This window comes from Protopterus annectens, chromosome 6.part0 (assembly GCF_019279795.1).
Source record: "Protopterus annectens isolate FY-2018-M chromosome 6.part0, PAN1.0, whole genome shotgun sequence".
In the NCBI taxonomy this organism is placed as follows: Eukaryota; Metazoa; Chordata; order Ceratodontiformes; family Protopteridae; genus Protopterus; species Protopterus annectens.
The window spans coordinates 887,274,722-887,296,632 of record NC_056737.1 but is presented as its reverse complement, the minus strand read 5'-3'; the positions used below and the strand labels follow the sequence as shown (position 1 = coordinate 887,296,632).

General features: G+C 38.7%; 1 protein-coding gene across 1 annotated transcript in view; it reads right to left on the bottom strand.

Annotated features, from left to right (window-relative positions):
• KCNH5 (potassium voltage-gated channel subfamily H member 5) overlaps positions 1 to 21,911 on the bottom strand; it is a 2,144,936-nt gene that overhangs the window by 1,786,465 nt on the left and 336,560 nt on the right.

Below are 21,911 nucleotides of genomic sequence, written 5' to 3'. Positions count from 1 at the left end.
AAAATGAATTTATTGATTTGAGGTTCTTGAAGAACAGACCAATTTCAGCAAATATCAAACACTGAAGAAGGCTTTGTTTGATATTTGCCGAAACCGGTCTGTTTTTCAAGAACCTCAGATCAAAAAACTACTCAGGTACCAACTCCTTTTCCCAATGGTTCTTGGAATTCATAAATTCCAACGCCCTGGATCAACTAATCCATTGTCCCACCAGGGGCTCCAATATCCTAGACCTGGTCATTACCAACATGGGAGACAGATGCTCCACACCAGTGGTCACCCCCTCATTGGTCAGGTCTGACCATAAGCAAATCACAACAGAAGGAGGAAACTGTTGCAAAAAAGAGGAAAATCCCAGGAGGCAAAAAAACTCCCTCACCAGCCTCAGTAAGAAGCTGAGATCCTTCATAAAATCCTCAAAAGCTAGTTATGAAAATAAAATTGCCAAAGATTCCAAAGACAACCACAAGGCATTCTATAGTTATGTCAAGAATCTAAATGGCAATGCTCAGATCTGCTCTGAGTTACAACAAAATGTCATTAAATATACTGATCCCAAGGATATTGCCAATATCCTGGCAGATCGATTTAGTGCCAACTTCACCCCACTCTCACCCCCTAAAGGGCCCATCTCAATAGCAAAAGACTGCCAAATTCCAATAATCATGGCCACACAGGTAGAAACTGCACTCTCCAAAGCTAAGAATACAGCATCCATGGGACCAGATGACATCCCAGGCTGTGTACTACATGAACTACAAAATGAACTGGCACCTCACCTAAATGTGATGTTTAATCATAGCCTCACATCAGGCTTCATGCCCACTGAGTGGCGCACAGCTACAGTTATCCTGCTCCACAAGGGAGGATCCACCTTGGAACCCAGGAACTACCATCCCATCAGTCTGGCAAGCCTGATTTGCAAGGGCATGGAACGCATTATCATGGAACTTATAAACAAAGACATTGGCAAGCTTCAAACACTAGACCCCACCCAGTTTGGGTTTGTAAAGGGCCGATCTTGTCTCCTGAATCTGATTGACTTCTTCGAATCAGTCTCCAGAGCTGTGGATGAGGGTAAGGCAGTCCACACAGCCTATCTGGACCTCGACAAGGCCTTTGACACCACCCCCCACTCTGGAATCATAGATAAACTTACTAAGCTGAGCATAAATCCCTACGTCACTCGATGGGTTGCTAACTGGCTTACTGACAGAACCCAGACAGTAAAAGTAGCCAACTCCAAATCCAGCTCCAGACAAGTGACAAGTGGAGTACCTCAGGGTTCAGTCCTGGGACCACTCTTGTTTGGCATCTACTTCTCTGAAGTACAGGCCAACACTAAGGGACTCTGGCTAACAAAGTTTGCAGATGACTGCAAACTGGGTGCCATTATTGAATCCCCAAATGATGTGGATATTCTACAAAAGGGCCTTACAAAAACAGATGCCTGGTGCCAGAGCCATGGGCTCAAGCTTAATGCCAAGAAATGTATAGTTATCCCCTTTGGAAAAAAACATGTACCCATGAATTACCTCATAGGTGGCAGGACACTAAACATCGAAAGTGTGATGAGAGACTTAGGGACACAGGTGGACAGTGGTCTCACTTTCGATAACACATTGCCACAACAGTCAGGAAATCCTTCTATGTGGCACACCTCATCACTAAGGGTTTTCATCCAGAAAAAAGGAGGTCATTGTCCCACTGTACTCATCCCTCATTAGACCCATTATACAGTATAATGCCCCGTTTGGTATGTACCTCACAAGACATCTGCAACAGCTTGAAAGCCACAGAAATACCTCACTAAAAGAATCACAGGCCTATAGCAGATGCCATATACTGACCATCTAATAAAACTCCAGCTATACTCTGTGGCATATCGTCTACTGAGAGGCTATCTCTGCTAAACATACAAGGCCATGTCAAACCCTGAGCTGTTGGACATGCTCCACTTAAAGAAATCCCAATTCCTCAGAGCCACACGCTCCAGGGATCTAAACCTTGTCATCACAATGAACAAAACATGCTGGAGGGATAGGTTCCTGACCTAGAGACTCCCCATATTCTGGAATAGACTGCCCATACATATCAAGCAGAGCGCCTCTTTGGCCCTCTTCAAAAGGAACCTTGATGATTGGATGGGAGATAGGAAATTCACCCCGGGGATCATGTCAGTCGCCCTGCTAGACAGGGGCCTGGAGAAGTAAATATCGTGGGAAGAAATATCCAGGGAATTGTTATGGCTAGGCTTGCATAGGTCCTAGGGCCGATAGCCTAGTACCAACCTATGAACCTTTCTCTAATAGATCCGAGAGTGAGTGAGCTGAATGTTCGAAATATTAACCACTAAAGAATTTATTGTGTTACTTTCCTTTTCTTTCTCTCTCTGCTTACAGATCTCCCTGTTTGAGAGACTTTGTTCATCATTAAAAAAGGGAGCTGCTCTGTGATGGTAAAATGTGCTCCTCTCTTAGGTATTGTTCCTAGTGGATGACCACTGATGCCAGTGCTTTTAAAAGGACTGGTATTATTGACATTAATAATTGCATCTGAGTCATGTTCTTGTTCGATAATACAAGCATTTTCATTGGTGACAATACTCCCATTCGGGACTATTCTGACTATAGGCTCTTGTTTGTCCATGTGATGGACTTGTGCACTAACAAAAAGATCTCGAGATCTATGGTTATTATTATTATTGGTGTGCAGAGTTGTACCTCTCTGCTCAGGATTTCTATCTTATTTCTGTGGATGCTCATTGAAGTTTCTGACTTTAGGCCATTCAAATAAATGTCCTTTCTGTATATCATTAAAGTCTCTCATTAATTTCTGACTTTTAATGCCTTTTAGCTTAACTTCATATGCTGTTAGCTTATCCTGTAAATTCTCCAATTTCATGAAGTTATTATCAGACAAATTCATACTTTCAAGTTTTTTTTTGTTTCTCTTCTATCAAGGTGCTCATTTCTTCTTCTTGAGGGTTGAAGAAGTCAACCAGCAGTTTTATATAACTGAAACTTGTCTGTATATTAATTGCTTGCCCTTTGGATTAAAGCTCAGGGTAGGTGTTTCCATAACTGGGCATACATCTAACCCTGAGACGTCTAGGAATAACCTGATGATGTAGGCAGGTTTCCATATGGAAACTTTGTCATTGTAATCTCTTTAGCTTAAAGGCCGCATTTTCAACTGTTTTAAAAATAGACTCAACGTTTAGGTAAACCTTTTCAGTTTCCACAACTGAAAACTCAGTTGTTGCAAGATTCAACTGAATCAGCGGATTAATAGTGCCAGACATAAAGACTGTCGCTAACTTCTTTCTTTCCATGTCAATTAAATCTGAAGACATTGCATGGAAAAGGCAGTAAAAAAGTAGTGACTCTTAATACAAACGGCTGTTACAAACTGTGTGCGGAATGCACAGCAAACAAAAGTCAAATCCAGAAAAAGAAGTGAATTCCGCTAAAGAACGCTCAGCAGAACAAAAAAACAATGTAAATATTGGAAGAGCGCTGCACCACAGGTATTAGTATTTCATCTGAATATTGAAAACTTGCTAAACAACCAAAATGGCAGAAAGACAGCTTCAAAACAACAGCTTCAATAACAGACTTTTACCATGTTGAGTCCACAAGGGTGAGGGTTCAGTGTTTAAAAGTTGGTTACTAAACAGACATTTGTTTTCATGGATTAGCTAATTGCCTAACCAGCAATATTGTTTACATAGCTACCTGCACTTCCTGCACAGAATTTTATGCTGGAAAAACTAATATGAAGCTAAAAGAAAGAATTATCAAACATAAATCTGATATACGTAACAGAAAGGAAACAAACTCTATTTTTCTTCATTTACGTGAGCATGAGGGACATAGCTTTGTTTTCATGGTCATTTCAAAGATACATTTTACTTCCAGAGAAGGAGACCTGACCAATCTGACTGAGAGAGAGGAAGCCAAATGGATAATGCGCCTGAGGGCAGATAATCCCCCTGGCCTTAATGGCTGTGTTCCCTTAAAACCTTTTCTTAAAAAATAGATGAGCAATGAGCTATGCTCACTTATGACCTGTTTTTATTGACAGAAACCTTAGGTATACTGACTTAGGCTCTGATGTCCCAAAGAAACTGTTGAAATGAAATAAAAAGAAGCGCCCTAAATGGCCATCTTATTTTTTTTTTTTTTAATTTTTCACCTTTTTCTCTCAAAATCTTGGCTTTCATTCAGAGCTTGTTCTTTTAACCAGAACCTACTGAAAATGTTTTACTAATATTCCTTCTGAAAATATGTCTGAGTCTGTCTTAGAAATGTCAAACTGTCATGTTGTTTTAAACAAAGAGTTTTAAATAAAGAATTTTAACTTCAAGCTATGGAGGTGTGTACCAATGGACTAACTTGATTGGTTAACATTCATCATTCACTGAGGTGTTTCATTGGACAATACCAACTTTTAAACACTGAACCCAGCTTGTCCATTGTTTACATCAGAAGGGTTCTTCACTTTTATGTTTGTTTTTTTCTGTTTTTATGACATCCACATGTTTTAAAGCTGTGGAATTACAACACCACTTGACTTTTACAACAGCAAAGCTCTATATTTAATATATTGTGGACTCAACATGGTAAAAACCTGTTATTGAATCTGTTGTTTTGAAGCGGTCTTTCTGCCATTTTGGTTGTTTAGCAAGTTTTGAATACTCATATGAAATACTAATACCTGTGGTGCAACGCTCTTCCAATATTTAATGTGTCAAGAAGTGTCAGGTGAAAAATCCTGGGATTTGTGAATCAATTTTCTTGCCTCCTTTTTGATCCTTGGAAAAGTTCCCTTGAGGAGTGGAAAATTTGACCCCCCATGGCAGAAAGGAATTTACCTTCTTTTCACTTATGAACAAAGATTGTTGCTTGATCATAAGGGGCATTAACAAAGGACATCTTAAAATTTTCCACAAGGTCACAGAGCCTCATCCAAGCATGTCTCCTGGATGCACCCTCCATACCACTGGAGTTAAAGAGACATTAGATAGGGACTAGAAAGTAGTTAGCTGCACATCAATGGACTTTCTTTGATCCACAGGCAAGGTCCCTGGGAGATATTTGGAAATCTCCTTGGTCAAATCCATCCTCAACCCCTTTTCCCATTTTGTACGTGGGGCCGGGGTCTCCCTTCAACAGTAACAATCATCCCGAGCCAAGGTTTACACCACCAGGTGGCTAGCCCCACAGTGATAGTTCATCCACACCACTCACTCACACACACATTCACATCTATGACCAATTTAGAGTGTACAATCCACCTACTGCATGTCTTTGGAATGTGGGAGGAAACTTCAGCACCCAGAGGAAACCCACTCGACTGCAGGGAGGACATGCTGACTCCACACAGAAGGCACCCCAGCCAAGAACTGAACCAGAGAACCTCTTACTGTAAGGCAACAATGCTAACCGCGGTACCACCGCAGCCATCCCTCCTTGGTCAAATCTCTCTATGAAAACATGTAACTTGTGCCAAATAATTCAACACCCTCTCCAAGAAGGTAGCTGAGAACTTCCCAAACCTGTCTAATGAACAAGATTCACTGTTCAATGGATGGACAGAGGAACTTTCTTCTGCTAGTTCCTTTTAATGGCTGCCACCACTACCATGGATTCCATGGCTGGGCCCTTGCTTCAATGGCTATGCCCCTTGGCAGTGAGGAGCTTATCTGGTTCCTTTGGAATGGGTTCATCTGTGTCTGTCTCCTTCCACGTCCATTTACAAATGAGGTATATCATCTCATCTGCAAGTGGAACTACCCAAGACATAGGCATGCCAGAATAAAAAGCCACACTAAAAACTGGAGAAAGTGGCAGGCAGGACCATCCCTCTTCCTGTTTAAGCATTTTAATGATTTATCTGAATGAAATGTCCTCAAGGGAGAGTCTAGAGGAACCTCTCCTTCATCAGACTCAGTATTAGTTGTGACAGACTCCTAAGGGGGAATCTGGGTGCCTCATTTTGTATGTAAGCTTTCTGTACACCTCTTCAGTGGGATGTTCAGGGGAGGACTGGGAAGCTGAAGTAGTCTCTTCCACAGTAGTTGGTGCAAGACTTTTCATTATTGGCTCTTCGGACTCTTGGAGATCCTTTGGGATTGGCATGGTTCTGAACTCAAGGGGTAGTCTTCTCCATGGAATGAGAGCATACGCTCTCAAAAGCCTCAAAAGGTGCGCTCAGTATGGGTCTAGGGAGCCTAGTTTTAGGTGCCAAAGCCACCTAAAGCAGACTCAACCCAGGACACTCACTGCTCAGATCCAAGCATATGTTGGAGCAGAACTATCTAATGCCTAGGCTCTGAGAGGGAGGAATTGTTCCAAAGACCTCAGTTATGAAGCTACCTTGTCAGAGTCAAAGCCGACCATCTAGGTCTGAGACTCAGATGGTTCTGAAGTAGTCTGGGCTGACTGAATCAAGGAAATCATTGGCAATGAGGAAGAACAAAGCCTAGGCCCTAGGTGGAAGTCAGATCCAAAGGCTCCAATCCAAAAGGACAGATCAGAGAAAAAGCAACTATTGAATGTAGTGGAAAAAAACATTTCCTTGACTCCAGCAGTGGACAGAGCTGGGAAGACCTCCAACTGGATCTTGGTCAGAAGAAATTTCCTTATCTTCTCCATGACTGCTTCAGTAAGGCTCCTGGAACATCTAGATGACTGTAAAGATAAAGCAGCAATGGGAGTCTCGAATGATGATACCACTCTTCCTGTAAAATTGGTTAATGGAACATATGAGAAATTGGCTCTGGTGAGAACCTCAAAGGTGTGTTAGATCCAATGAGAATCGTATCCAAGGAAAGTGTTGGCACCAAAAGTTTTGCAATTTTAGAAGCCAGATCTGAAAAGAATGTACCATCTGGAGACCTCTTCCTCGAGGTTTTATATCTCTTTTTTTCCCTTTTTCATTGTTCTTGGTTTTCTCCTTAGGCTTTTCAACTAGATTTTCTGAAAAAGAAGAGGAAAGTTTTGTAGAAACTGAAGGGACACTCTCTCTTGGAGGGGCTGGAAGAAGCCCTTTCAAGATTAATTTACTACATCTCTCAACAATGGCCCGTTGGCTGAAGGCTTCAAAAATGCAGCAGGAGGTGCCCAAATGTGAGGGACATAGACAATACTCATACACATCAGAATTTAGTAATTTGCGGGCACAGGCCACACATTTCTTAAATCCCAATGGTTTGTCCAACATTCTGGGAAAAAATGGGAAACCAGTACAAGAAAACAAGTAGAAAGAGCTGTCAGCTACAGTAAAAGTTACTGTAAACTACCAGAACTAGATAACTATAACAACTATAATTATACACACACACCTATATATATATATATATATATATATATATATATATATATATATATATATATATATATATCTATATATGGATCTACTTCTATTTACCGAAATCCCACTTAGAGCGATGAAACAACGAGATGACGTTGCAGAAAATTTACTTTAATAAACACCCAGATCACTGTAGTTTAACCCTGGGAAACTAATCACATAATCAACATTTCAAAAAGAATATGAATCAAATCAAATCCACCCAAGTGGGAGGCTTTGCGCCACATACCTCCCTTGTACGGGGCTGCAATCCCTACAGCCCGCTAACTAAATATACCAACTCTGAGATCGCACTATAGTGGAGAAAAGGGCAAAGTTCACCATGGTGGCAAAGTGGTTAGTTTCCCAGAGTTAAATTACAATGCAGACCCATATCTATCTATATATCTATATCTATATCTATCTATATATATATATATATATATATATATATATATATACATATATATATAATCTATACACATACACACACATAGATACAGAGATATTAAGCAAAATTGTAAAAGTGCAATGCCTAAGGCGAAGAACAACAGAACAGCTTACAGGAGGAGCAAAGAAAAGGATAAAGGTAAAAAATGAAAATAATTATTTAAACGTTATTTAAAGTTATGCAAGAAGTAGTTAAAAGTTATTCAGAAAATATAAGTTTAAGTTCACTTATCAACTACTGAGTACCAACAGATGCAGCCTATGTTTGTGGTGGCAAATGAGATTTGCGGTAGCTGGGTCAACATTGAGAACTACAGGTAAGGGAAGGAGCCTGAGCACAGGATCCAAAGTTTGAAAGTGGATGAAGTCAAAACTGACTTGGATTCGAAGATCCATACATTGAGGAACACATGGAAAAGACAATATCAGATAATAAGATTTTTCACAAAAATACTAATTTTAATAATTGCTGTTTTGGAAAGAAATGTGATATTATTTGACAATCTTGAAAGATTATGCTGGATAACTATCCATTTCTTAATGCTGCAAACACATGATTTAAATTAACATTCTGAAGAAAAGTAATGCCTAGATAGTCACAAGATGTCTTCATTCTTATTCCTTACAGTATGGTAGTGACATAATTAGAATTGTGACTTAGTAAAAAAAAAGCAATGATTTATCTAAATTTAATTTGTAGTTAGAATAAAGGGAGAATCTATGAACAATGTTTGGGAAGAGGTTTATGTTTTGAGCTTTTATATATATGAGTAATATTATGACAATGCTATTCAACTGGTTTTATATGTAGCCCTTTTAATACCAAGTACTTGCAGGTGATATTTTACCAATTAGTTTTTTAATTTAATTGATCACATGATTACTTTTAAGTATTTAAATAGGAGCAGTTGCTATATGGTGTTCATCTTGATAAAGCTCAGTATTGCACTGAGCGAAAGCGCTTGAGGGATTTATTACTGTGTGGTTTTCATCCAATAAATTTGTTCGTTGAATTTTACCTACTGGACTTTTATTCACCTTCTTTCTGCTGTGGACCACATTTTTTTGGTTTCTTGGTTCCAGTTGGTCGTTTGTGTTCATTTTCTTCGTTTTTGTGTTGTTCCATGGCGGAAGAAGCTGTGCAATGCGACTTTATGGACACTCCACAAATGTTAAGAACATCTGAAGACAATGGTCCGGTCACTCGTTCCGAATTTAACAAAGTGTTGGAGATGCTAATACAACTTACAAACAAGCTTTCAGTAAGTAACTCTGATTCAGTCTTCACGTTGCCAGGCAACCAGCAACAAGGCCTGGAACGTAAAAGAAGGCGTGTTTCTGGCGAATGTTCTCCCACGAGTAGTGGCATTCAACCTAGTAGTACTAACCATCAGGCAATCACCAAACGGACTAATAAATCGAACAACCAGTTGGCAGGAGATGCAAGTGGACAGGCCAATGTATTTGATTTCAACGTATGGGCGGGCCAGCAGTTCTGGTTCCAACAAGGTGCTATAAATGCTAATAACAACACTCATATTGAGCAGGACTTTAACACTTTACGGGACAAACTATATGCTTTTAAATCTAATCAATTAGAAATTGATTACTTAAAAGAATGTGTAAAAGTTGAGAGGGTCCCAAAAAGATTGAGATGTTTTAAATTTCCAAACAATGTACAGAAGGGGTCTGCCTATTATAAGAAGTTATGCAGCATTTTTAATCGAGCAGGGATTGAGATGTTAGAGGTCATGATATCAGAGTATGAAGCGAAGGCTGATACTCTGCTTAATGAGTTGAATGGTTTAAATAATACAATGGTTAAGGATGTTAATTTTTCTTCAGTAAAACGCAATTATGACAACAATTTTGATGAGGTAGACCAGTTTTGCAACAAAGTGTTAAACCACAAAATACACAAACCTGAAAGAGACCTTAGGGAATACAATGAAGGTATAGCCTATCCACTTCCTATGAAGACCAGATGGGCTAATCACAACCCCTCACAGCTGTTCAGTGTCCATAACAACAATGACACTGATACAAATGTTGAGGTACCCAGAAGGAGTGAGAGGTTGGCAGAAAAGGAAAGAAAAAATTCACACCAGGATTTTACATTTCCCCCAGACAAATCAGGGGGGAGGGGGACCAGATTTCCACCGAGGAGATGGAACAAATGATTGTGAATGCCCATTCACAGTTGGACCCAGAATTTTATGTGAACTCAGTCAGGTTTCCCAATCTTTCTGAAAAATTCACTATGATAACTGAGAACAACTTTTCTGTTTATAATTTTACGGACATACGCATTAGTGAAGAGCATTTTGTTTTGTTCACTAGAGGGATGCACTTTGTACCAGCACGACCATTTAATTTAGAGGCAGAGTTAATAGATCTCAAAATGTTTGTTAGACAGTTGAACTTGTTACTACATTTCAAAGGACAACCCCATTCTGACACAGCACTCTCAAGAAAGAGTACATTTAACCCTCCAGTACACCCTATTACCAAAGTGTTTGAGGTGTTAGTGGAAAGAGAGATGAGGGTCATTAACATCAGTAAACCTGTCATGGCTTCTAACAACCTTGGTTCAAACGAGGCTAATTTAATTAAATTTCTTACCAAGGAGGGCTGTAGGGTGATGAAGCCAGATAAAGGGGGTGGTTTGGTTTTGATGTATAACACAGATTATGACACACACATTCACTGCATGCTACAGGATTCCGAGCAATATGATATAGTATCTAGAAATGAGTTACATATAGCATACTCAAAAATAAACTACATGTTGATGGACCATTTGCTGCAAGGTAGCTTCAACGAAAAGTTATATAACTATTTATTTGTAGCCAAACCAAGAACCCCAGTGATTTTTGGTATTCCGAAAACCCATAAAGGGTTGGACCCATTACAATTCAGACCAATAGTTTCTGGTAAAGGAGGTATACTAGAACCTTTAGGTAAATTCATAGATTATGTGCTCAAGGGATTTGTTACATCTCTGAAATACATTTGCAAAGACTCCTGGGACTTCCTTAAAGGCATAGGATTTCAGTTGTATCACCCTGACCTTTTGATGGCAACTATTGACATTGTACAATTATTTCCGAGTATACCCCATTCAACGGGTTTGAGTTGGTTTAATGAGGTGTTGGCAAACGAGGCTAATCTTGGTGCAAATGTTTCCAACTTACTGGTAGAACTTATGGAAATTGTGTTAAGTAACAACTTTCTTTGCTTCAATGGTGAAATTTACAAACAAAAAATGGGTGTGGCGATGGGTGCTCCGTGTGCTTCTACCTACGCGAATATTGTACTGCACAAATGGGAGCAGACTTTTATATTTGCGACGGCATGGGCAAGGCATATCAAACATTATGTCAGGTACCTGGACGACATGTCTTTTATGGTGCGGAACAACAGAAGAGTTTTTGAATTTCATTGGTTACATCAACTCTACCACTTCATTTTTGGTTTTCACACATTCTGTTAGTGACCAAAGTTTAAACTACTTGGATATCACCCTGTTTAAAGACACTATCAACAACAGGTTTGGCTCAAAGGTATTTAGGAAACCAACATATTCCAAGTCATACCTGCACTTTGAGAGCAGCCACCCTTTTTATCAAAAGAAAGGGATTGTTAAAGGGCAGCTCATACGTGCATCCAGAATGACCAGTACTACAGAAATTTTTTTAGAAGAGGTGAACTTCTTGAAAGAGAGGTTTTATGAAAGAGGTTATCCTGTCACATTGGTCAACACTCTGGCCTTAGAAGTATGTGCGCATAGGGAAGATAGATATCCACCTTTATTAGGGTCTATCACCATGCTAGTAGATGAGCTGAACACCAACTCCCAAAAGTTTGAGCAGAATGTATACACACACACTTTTTCCAGTAATTCTAGGTTAATAGAAGAAGCAGTACTAAGGTTTTGGCCTGTACTTTCATTACATGAAGGATTAACAGAGATGGTTTCAAAGCAACCCAAATTTGTTAGGCGAAGGGACACTAATTTGAAAGAGTTGTTTGAAAGAAAGCATGCAACAGAAACTGTTAATATTAGGTGCAAGAAAGGAACTTTTAAGTGTGGAATGTGTAAACAGTGCCCAAATATTCTCAGTGGTGACACTTTACATATTCCATCAAGGAAATTTGTATGTCGGTTAAGTGGGTATTTTAATTGTAACACGAAATATGTTGTTTATTTGGGTTTCTGTTTAAAATGCCAAAGCTTCTATGTAGGGAAAACAGAAAGGACATTAAAGAGAAGAATTTATGAACATTTATATGACATCACAAAGAAGAAGGAATCTAATGCTTTTTACAAGCATTCATTGTCCTGTCCCAACATGGAGCTTAGATTTATTGTTTTAGAGCAGCTAACACCGGATGGTAGAGGGGGTGATTGGGACAGTAAACTGGAATATAAAGAGCTTATATGGCAACTAAGGTTGGGCGCTGCAAAATGGCCAGGGCTTAATGACAACATGAATTTGAGCAGTGTCTTGAAATTAAGAAGAGCCAAATTATAATAATATAACATAAAATTGATATACTCACACAACTAACACACTCCCAAAAAATTGATTCACACATTTTTTATTTTTATTTTTATTTTGTATATTTATTCAGTATTTTTTATTTATTCATTCATTTATTTTTTATTTTTTATTTATATTTACTTAGTACTCACTATGTATTTATTATCTTGATCGCAATATGATCCATTTAATGTTTAGTTTTTGTTTTTGTTGAACAATGTTTGGCAAGAAGTTTATGTTTTGAGCTTTTATATATATGAGAAATATTATGACAAGGCTATTTAACTGGTTTTATATGTAGCCCTTTTAATGCCAAGTACTTGCAGGTGATATTTCACCAATTAGTGTTTTAATTTAATTGATCACATGATTACTTTTAAGTATTTAAATAGGAGCAGTTGCTATATGGTGTTCATCTTGATAAAGCTCAGTATTGCACTGAGCGAAAGCGCTTGAGGGATTTATTACACTGTGGTTTTCATTCGATAAATTTGTTCGTTGAATTTTACCTACTGGACTTTTATTCACCTTCTTTCTGCTGTGGACCACATTTTTTTGGTTTCTTAGAATCTATGAATGGTAATAAGCATTTTAGGCAATTCATGATTTGGTTAAATTGAGTAAATGTTGATATCATCTACAAAAGTGGTGAATGGAACTTTGACTCCAGAACAAATAGCTACATTATAATAAGATCATTGGATCAACATAAGAACTACTGGTTCAACATACAAGCTGAACAGATGAGGGGAAAGGGGGCAAACTTGTCTAACCCTAATATTAACAGATGAATAGATAAGTTTATTTACTAATAAGTAAGTGGTAGGTATGTAGTCTGGAATTTTAATATACTTTAAGAGCATGGGAAATCAATTTTTCCATCACTGAAAAAAGAAAGTCAATGTTTACTCTATTTATGTAGCTCATAATTTGACTTTTAGCCCCATTAAAACTGTTTTACTATGGCACATTAGAGTTTTGAATATAACTTAGAATGATAAGTCATAGCAGTTTTATGTTGTCCATTTGATATTCTATTAATTTAGTCATTTGACAACTGAGTACTAAAACTAGCCACAGCTGACACTTGCAAGGGTGACCCTGAAGCACACACACTACGCAAATTGAAACTGAGGAGAATTAAACTCAGAAACTACAAGATAAAGCTTGTTAGCAGCTCACAGCCTTAAACCTCTGCATTAAATTGATATTAAAATATACTGCAGCTCAGGCAAGTACCCTACAAAGAATTGGACTACAGATTCACTCCCTCAGTTGTCATCTTAGGAAAGTTCATTGTGCACCATTTAATTTAACTGAAGAAAAAACAAATTATTCAAAGCTGCCTGTTTTTTTTATGTAATCATGGTGTGGCAATGTCAGGATAATAACAGTGCTTTCATTTCTCAGTTCATATAGTGAATATAACTATCTCCTTAGAGATAACAGAATGAATGAGTAATTTTGGTCAGTAGAATTGCCACAACATTTGAAGTATCAACATATTTTCGTACCTTTTTATAGGCACTTTCATGGTTTTGTCATGTTGACCCACTTGGCTGCCTCAGAGTCCAGATGAGAAAATTATTTTCCCATGCATGTCAAGCATACAACTACTTAGGAACATGATAACTTCTACATTGCAGATTGGACCAATTATCAGTCGTACTATATGTTTCATGTTTCCTCCACAGAATACTAACTGCCATGTAAATCACTCATTAGCTAGATACTTTAACACAATATAAAATTTTACATTAACATAGCATTTTAGTCATCATACAGGAACATTAAGAACTACTTAATTTAGAGAAGGCACAGCTATGCGAGAGTGCTGTTGTGTACAAGTGCTGTCAGACTAATATCTCCCGGGAGTCTCTTGACCTATATTTTCTAAGCTGAATTATCATTTTATCTTTGGTTTCAGTGATCTGAATATTTTGCCTCTAAAAGCACACCTGTGGTCCAGCTTAAATCACATATCTTCCATTATTTTAGAAATTTAAGCACCTTTTCATTGAATACCTTCATTCAGTAAAATAATTTACAAGATTGTACAAAATATTATGGTTTATCTCTACAGTAGCTACAATCATATTTACTAACTTAAGCTCAAAATTATCACTTCACTTTCACTAATAGAGCTACATACACACACACACACACACACACACACACACACACACACACACACACACACACACACACACAGTAACCTTTTTTTATAACAGTTATATAAGTTTCAAGGTGCAATTTACTGTATGCACACCTGCATGCCACTTAAGCACACAGGTAGTGTCTTTTAATTTTCAAGCAACTACTATGGGTGTTTTCTGAGCTTACGAAATTGTTCAGCTTGTGAAATTAAAAAGGGACAGTACAAAATGCTGTGACTCGCATCCTTAGAAAAGCTACGTGAGAATAGTTTAGCAATCTGCAAATATATGAAAACAAGAATCCTATGAGCATGAAATATCAAAAGTGCAAGAGGACATTACTATTAAGTGTAATAAATTAAGTGCTCAAAAGGAAAGAAAATAAGTTTTGGTGAGACTGAAGCCATTAACAGTTCTTGTGGGTCTGATATTTGTCTGGCATGATGGACATAAAACACTCTGAAGAGTAAGCAGGGAACTTAGAACAAAAAAAAATGTGAAAGCTTGATATACATAATTCCTATACTGAGTAATAGCAAAGTGGGTGCCACACAGCAACTCTGAAACTATGTTAAAATATGTCTCTTCAATGGATCCCTATCATATGATCAAAGTTTCAAAACTTTGAAATTCATATAATCAAGACCATATGATTGAAGTTTTGAAATACTGAATGTTTTCAATGGAGATAGCAGTACAGTGTGGATCAGGAAATTAACCCTTTTCCTCACTGTAGTATGATCTCAGAGTTGGTATATTTAAAATGCAGGGGTTGTGTTGAGTGCAGGTTTGCCTCCACCCTGCAAAAACAGAAAAAACAGTTTTTGCCTTTATTTTTTTCTTTTATGTTTGATGTTTCAAAACTTCGATCATATGATAAGTTTTGAAACTTCGATCTTATGATAGGGATTCCTCTTCAGCATGACAGCAATATGCTGTGTTAGGCTGTTACCATTGCAAAAATAATTGCTTAATGCTTCAAAAAAAATTCTGAAAACTGAAAATAGCAATTTTATTCAGGTCTCAAAGGTTTCTGACATGAAAAGTGTCACCCAGAAAAGTGATACATTTGAAAAAATAGAAACTAGGATGCAAAACACAGCTTTCCTTACCTGACACACAATCATTTTTTAGTAAATTGATGCTTCTTGTCATAGTTTATTGCACCAGAAGGAAGACTACATAAATTCTGTTTATTTATCATAATTAGCAACAAACAGTTCATGCAATATGTGAAAGGGGTGGTATGTATGGTTAATTTTACACCTGAATATTTGGTAGCATGGATGCAGAAGGGACATTCTAATTGAACATAATGAATGAAATATAAATGAATTTTTATGGGAGCAAATATTTGTTGTTTTGTAATTAAAATGTCCTCTTTTATAAAACAGTTGTTTCTGATAGGCCACAAACTCCTTTGAAGACAATTATTTATGCAATTGTTGCCAGGGAAACAATGAAATGATAAATTCACCATTCCTTGATTCTCCACCAGCATATCTTTTTCTATTGAATCTCAGAAGCACATCTTCTAAAAAGTGCTGCCTTCTCTAAAGTTGCTCTACATCCATATGGCATGATTGCTGCATTTTCTAAGCTCCATTTACTGCAAGTTTGAATCATTAAATCAAAAGTAGAACAGAGAACCAGTGCTATAACGTAGTTTATATACACACACACACACACACACACACACACACACACATATACACGTGTGTGTATATATATATATATATATATATATATATATATATATATATATATATACATATCGGTGATTTAAAAACTAATTTTCTGTAGAAACCATAACTAACAACATTAGTCGACTGTTTGCTGTTTTCTTGCTTCCTTACAGGAGTGATTATCACAATCATTCTGACAGGCAAGGTGTAGATAATTCATAAAATAAAACTAAGAAACAGCAGGCTTCAGCTTTCTAAAACGTGGAATGACTTTTAAGAGTCAAACTACAGATATTTATTTTTATTTTTTCCCATTCTGTGTAGTTTGGAAAGATTATACAGCATCTTCAAAGGAAAAAAAAGTTTAAGTGCAACTAGCACACCATGTATAGCCATTCAAAAATAGCAATAAACTGGCAAACAAGTTAGAGATAAGCAATAACTTTCATTTAGCAGCATTATTTTGTCACAAAGTACATCATGAGGAAAGTACCTGTCACTACAAAACATTTTTTGAGTTAATACTTTTTCTTACTTGTGTATAATACACAGTACTGCAATAGTACAAATATGCTAGTCAAACCATACTTCTCAACTGTCCCTGATTTTGCAGAAAGTGTCATATCTTATCTCATATTTTTGTCCTGTCCCTATAATTTTTTGACTTTCTGGTAAATCACAAAGGATTATAGTCAATCGATATTATCAGACAGAGTTTTATTTACTGATCAGAAAACACATTCATGAAAAATATTTTGTTCTGTTAATTTAAGTGAATTAGAGTAACACTTAAAATGGTCCCAGTTTAGGGTCTTTTTAACCCCGCTACGTTTGGCTTTGACCAGAATTCTTGGACAAATAAGTTAAGAGGTTATCAGTCTAGGAGATGTCTGAAGGAGGCTAGCCCAATCTCAAATTTGCCCAGAAAACTGTCTTTTTAAATTAAAAAAAAAATGAATAACCACAGGAATCTGTCTAGTCCCAACCTCACCACCACGAGCTTTGAGGAAAAAAAAAAAGAGAAACTACTGGTCTTAAAACTTCATTGATGAACTCAGTCACAAATTTCTTTCTTTCTTTCTTTATTTATTGTGACTGAGCTCATCAACGAATTTTAAGACCACTAGTTCCTCGTTTTTTTTTTTTATTTTTGTCTTTTTAAATTATTTGCTCAGTCAAATGGTAGGCAAAAGAAGGCTGAGAAAAACAAAGTCTAGACTATGGGAAGCAGCTCATTAACAGCTGACAGCCCTAATCCTCTAATTGTCAGGCTAGCTACATATTCTATATGAAGCATTACTGAGACTTATGAATGAAGTTATATATTTTATTAATCCATTTGCTTGCTTGCTAGTTTGCTTGCTTTTCATTTGTTAAATGGGGTTGGACATTGATCCATGCAGACCATTTTATTGTTTCAGTTGAGAGGAAAAATCTCGGCTATCTTTTGAAATGCCAGCACTTGAAATAACAAGAGCCAAAAAGCCCCCCCCAAAAAAGACCAAAATCCTAAAGATCAAAACTCGAAAATCACTCTTCTCCTTAAAACTCTGCAGGGGGGGGGTAAGCTTCCCCCTGCCTCCCCCCATCCGAATTTATATAGACCAACTCTGAGATCGCTATACCTCAGAGAAAAGGGAATGTTACGAGAAATAGCAACTGGGACTTAATATTTGAAAGTCCGATCTTTTGGCCATTCAGTCTTCGTATTTCAGAACTCACTCTATCAGGTCCTAACATTTTAAATGGTTACAAAAAAGTACAGTTTTGTACCTACCATAAATGTAGATGTTCGAGGATTCCCTTGCTGCAGTCCTGACAATTGGGTATAGTCCCCAGTCGAATACCAGAGTACCAGGGTACTAATGCGCATGACCGACGCCATTTCCTCAGTCTTTTCTTGCCCCAGATGTCAGAAGACCCAAAAAGACAAGTCCCAAAAACAACCTGCACCAAAAAACATGTACAATATATACAGTAATATATATACAAAAATATAAGCATGTAAACTCACCTACACAACCACCCTGAAACACAGAGGGAAGGAGGGAGGAGGGAATCCTCGAACATCTACATTTATGGTAGGTACAAAATGTTCTTCGTCTTCCTTGCTGCAGTCCTGACAATTGGGTAGAATCCCAAAGCAGAGGTAAGGGGAGGCTGGCAATTTATAAGCAGGAGCTGACAACATGCCTTGTACAGCTGTGGCAAAACCAGCTCTAGTCTTAGAGTATATAGGCAGGTGATAATGCCTAGAGAAAGTATGCACTGAACTCCAAGTAGCTGCTTCCAGAATATCCTTAGTTGCCACCCCTTAGAAATGCTGTTGAAGTGGCAGTAGCCCTAGTGGAATGAGGCCTAATCCCAGCTGGAACCTCTTTGCCATGATGGGAATAACAAAATGCAATGCAAAGCCAATCCACCTAGAAATAGTTTGTTTTGACACAGGCTTGCCCTGTGAACTTAAAGCAAAAGAAACAAGTAACTGCTGAGACTGCCTAAAATCTTTAGTCCTGCTCAAATAATAACGCAATTGCCTGTGTACATCTAAAGTGTGCAAAATCTTTTCCCCTTTATTTTGAGGATCTGCAAATAACGTAGGCAAATGAATAGTTTGGTTTAAAGCCACACTAGAAACCACCTTAGGCATAAAGGAAGGATTAGTGCGTAATGATACCCTGTCCTTATGGAAAATCAAAAGGGCTCTACTGCCATAAGGGCCTGCAACTCAGATACCCTTCTTGCAGAAGTAATAGCCAACAGAAAAGCAGTCTTCCATGACAAATATTTCAATTCAGCAGTAGCTGCAGGCTCAAAAGGTTGTAGAGTAAGTTTTTCCAACACAAAATTGAGATCCCAAGCAGGAGTAGGAGCTCTACGTGGGGGTCTTATATTCTTTGCCCCTCTAAGAAACTGCTTGAACAAAGGATGCGAAAACAAAGGTGGGTCACACTCATAGTGAGCTGAAATTGCTGCAGCATGAATCTTTATGGAAGAGAAAGACAAACCTTTGTCCAATAATTCAGTAAGATATTGAAGAGCCACACTCAAATTAGGCTCTGAAATCTCCAAATTCTTTGCTGTACTCCAAAATAAAAATCTCTTCCATTTTTCTGCGTACACTCTCCTAGTACTAGGCCTTCTAGCTTCCATAATCACATTTAAAACTTGTTGAGGAAGCTGAGACCTGCCATGCTTCAACACAGAATATGCCAGGCTGTGAGATGAAGAGATTGAAGCTTGACATTGAGCAGATGACCGTCCTTCTGAGATAACAGATGAGGAATCAGAGGTAAAGGCCATGGAGGCTTCTTTACAAGACTCCTTAGAAGTGGGTACCAGTGTTGCCGAGGCCAATCTGGAGCTATCAAAATCATCCTTGGCCTGTCCTGTCTGACCTTTAGTAATACCTTTGGAAGAAGAGGTAGAGGTGGAAAGGCATAGACATGAAGGTTTTTCCAACTGAAAGACAGAGCATCCACTTTCCAAGCTGTGTGATGAAACCCCTTTGTGCAATACTTTGGCAGCTGGTGGTTTAGTGGAGAAGCGAACAGATCTATGTCTGGAGTTCCCCATGACACTGTCAATTTCTGAAATACATGAAGATCCAGTTTCCACTCGTGGGGATCCATGATTTGTCTGCTTAATACATCTGCTAGGAGTTCTGTGCTCTGGCAGAAACCTTGCCTGAAGAGTCAGTTGCAGGCTTAACGCAGTCTCCCATAAAATCATTGCTTGCCTGCATAGAGGATAAGAATGTGTTCCCCCTTGCTTGTTGATGTACCACATGACAGTTGTGTTGTCTGTCAGAATCAACACCTGCCCTGGAAGAAGTAACTCCTTGAACGCCATCAATGCAAACTGGACTGCTAACATCTCCTTCATGTTGATATGTAGATGCTGTAGTCTGGCAGGCCACTTGTCTTGTATCCACTTTCCATTTAGATGAGCTCCCCAAGCAGTGTCCGAGGCATCTGTCGTTAAAATCTGATTCGCCTCTGGCCGGGTCACAGAGAGTCCCTTGTTTAGGTGACATTCCTGAGCCCACCACAAGAATTCCTTTTGAAGGCAAGGTATTATTTGAATGACAGTGTCCAAATCTTGGCAGTGCTGTGTCCATACATTTTGAGATACCATTGCAGCTTCCTCATATGCAGTTTGGCATTGGGAAGCACCAGAATACAAGATGCCATGAACCCTAATGCTTGAAGGACTGTCCTTGCAGTCAGCACGGACTGATGAGATAGTTGGTGGAAGTAAAGTGACAGACTCTTTTGTTTGTCCGGGGTAAAAAGGCCATCTGGGCTGCTGTATTCAGTCTCACACCCAGAAAGCACATGTCTTGAGAGGGTACTAGACTGGACTTTATTTCGTTCACAGAATACCCTAGGCATCTTAGCACTGCTATGACATATTCCAGATGCTGTAGAAGGTGTTCCTTTTCTTGAGCCAGAATCAGGCAGTCGTCCAAGTAAGGATAAATTTGAATGCCTTGAAGCCTGAAGTAAGCTATCACTGGAGCCAGAACCTTTGTGAATACTCTGGGCAGTAGATAAGCCAAAGGGCAATGCAGAGAACTGATAATGAAAATCTCCAGTTCGAAACGCAGATACTTTCTGCAACTTAGCCTTATGGGCACATGAAGGTAAGCTTCCTTGAGATCCAAAGTTACCATCCAGTGATCCTTGCCCAGCAGAGGTAACAGTTGCTGTAACGTCAACATCTTGAACTTGGGAATGTCCAGATAAGTGTTGAGGATAGATAAATCCAAAATTGGTCTCCACGTGTTCCCCTTCTTTGGTACTAGGAACAGGCGAGAATAAAATCGCCCCTTTCTGACACAGGGACTGGCTGAATAGCCCCTATCTGGAGTAACTGAAAAACTTGCTTGTGAGCCTCTTTTCTTTGTGGAGGAGGAACATCTGGCATGCCTTTGAAAGGGGGCATTGTGTGGAAATAAAATCTGTACCCGTGATGAATGATATCCAGCACCCATCTGTCTTGAGTGATTAAATCCCAATTTTCTTTGAAAAGAGACAATCTTCCTCCCAAAGGAGCTGCCAGACGAGTCCACTGGCAGCTGAAAAGGCAGGTCATTGGTTCTGCTTACGAAAGGACTGACCCCTGCCCTCACCAGAAGTCTGAGCAGGTGAACTGTCTGATCTAGGCCTAAACGAACCTTGAGCCCTGCCCCTACCACGTCTAGACCTACCCCTAGACTGGGAACCATAAGCAGGATACGTCCACCCCTTAGCAGGCCAATTTCTACTAAACTTGGAGGCTGCACCTGCAAAAATCTTTAACAGTCTGCATAGACTTAGCTTTGTCCTCCATTTTCTTTAAAACTGCTTCCACAGGCGGTCCAAACAACACATCAGACTGTAAAGGAGCATCCAAAATCCTGGTCTTAACATGCTCAGCTAAATTCTGATCCTTCAACCATGCATGTCTGCGAAGAACAGAACTAGTAGCAGCCACCCTCGAGGAGGCCTGAACCGCATCAAAACCACACTGCAAAGAATGCTTACCCACTTGTTCAGACACATGAACCAAATCCAGCAATTCTTTACACTCAATACCTTCCGCCAAAGCATCCACCTTAGATTTCAATTGTGAAAGGAGATAATTCTGATATTTCAGCATATGAAATTGACAATTCAACGCCCTCATGGCTAGAGTGGAAGAAGTATATACTTTCTTACCCCACCTATCCAAAGCCC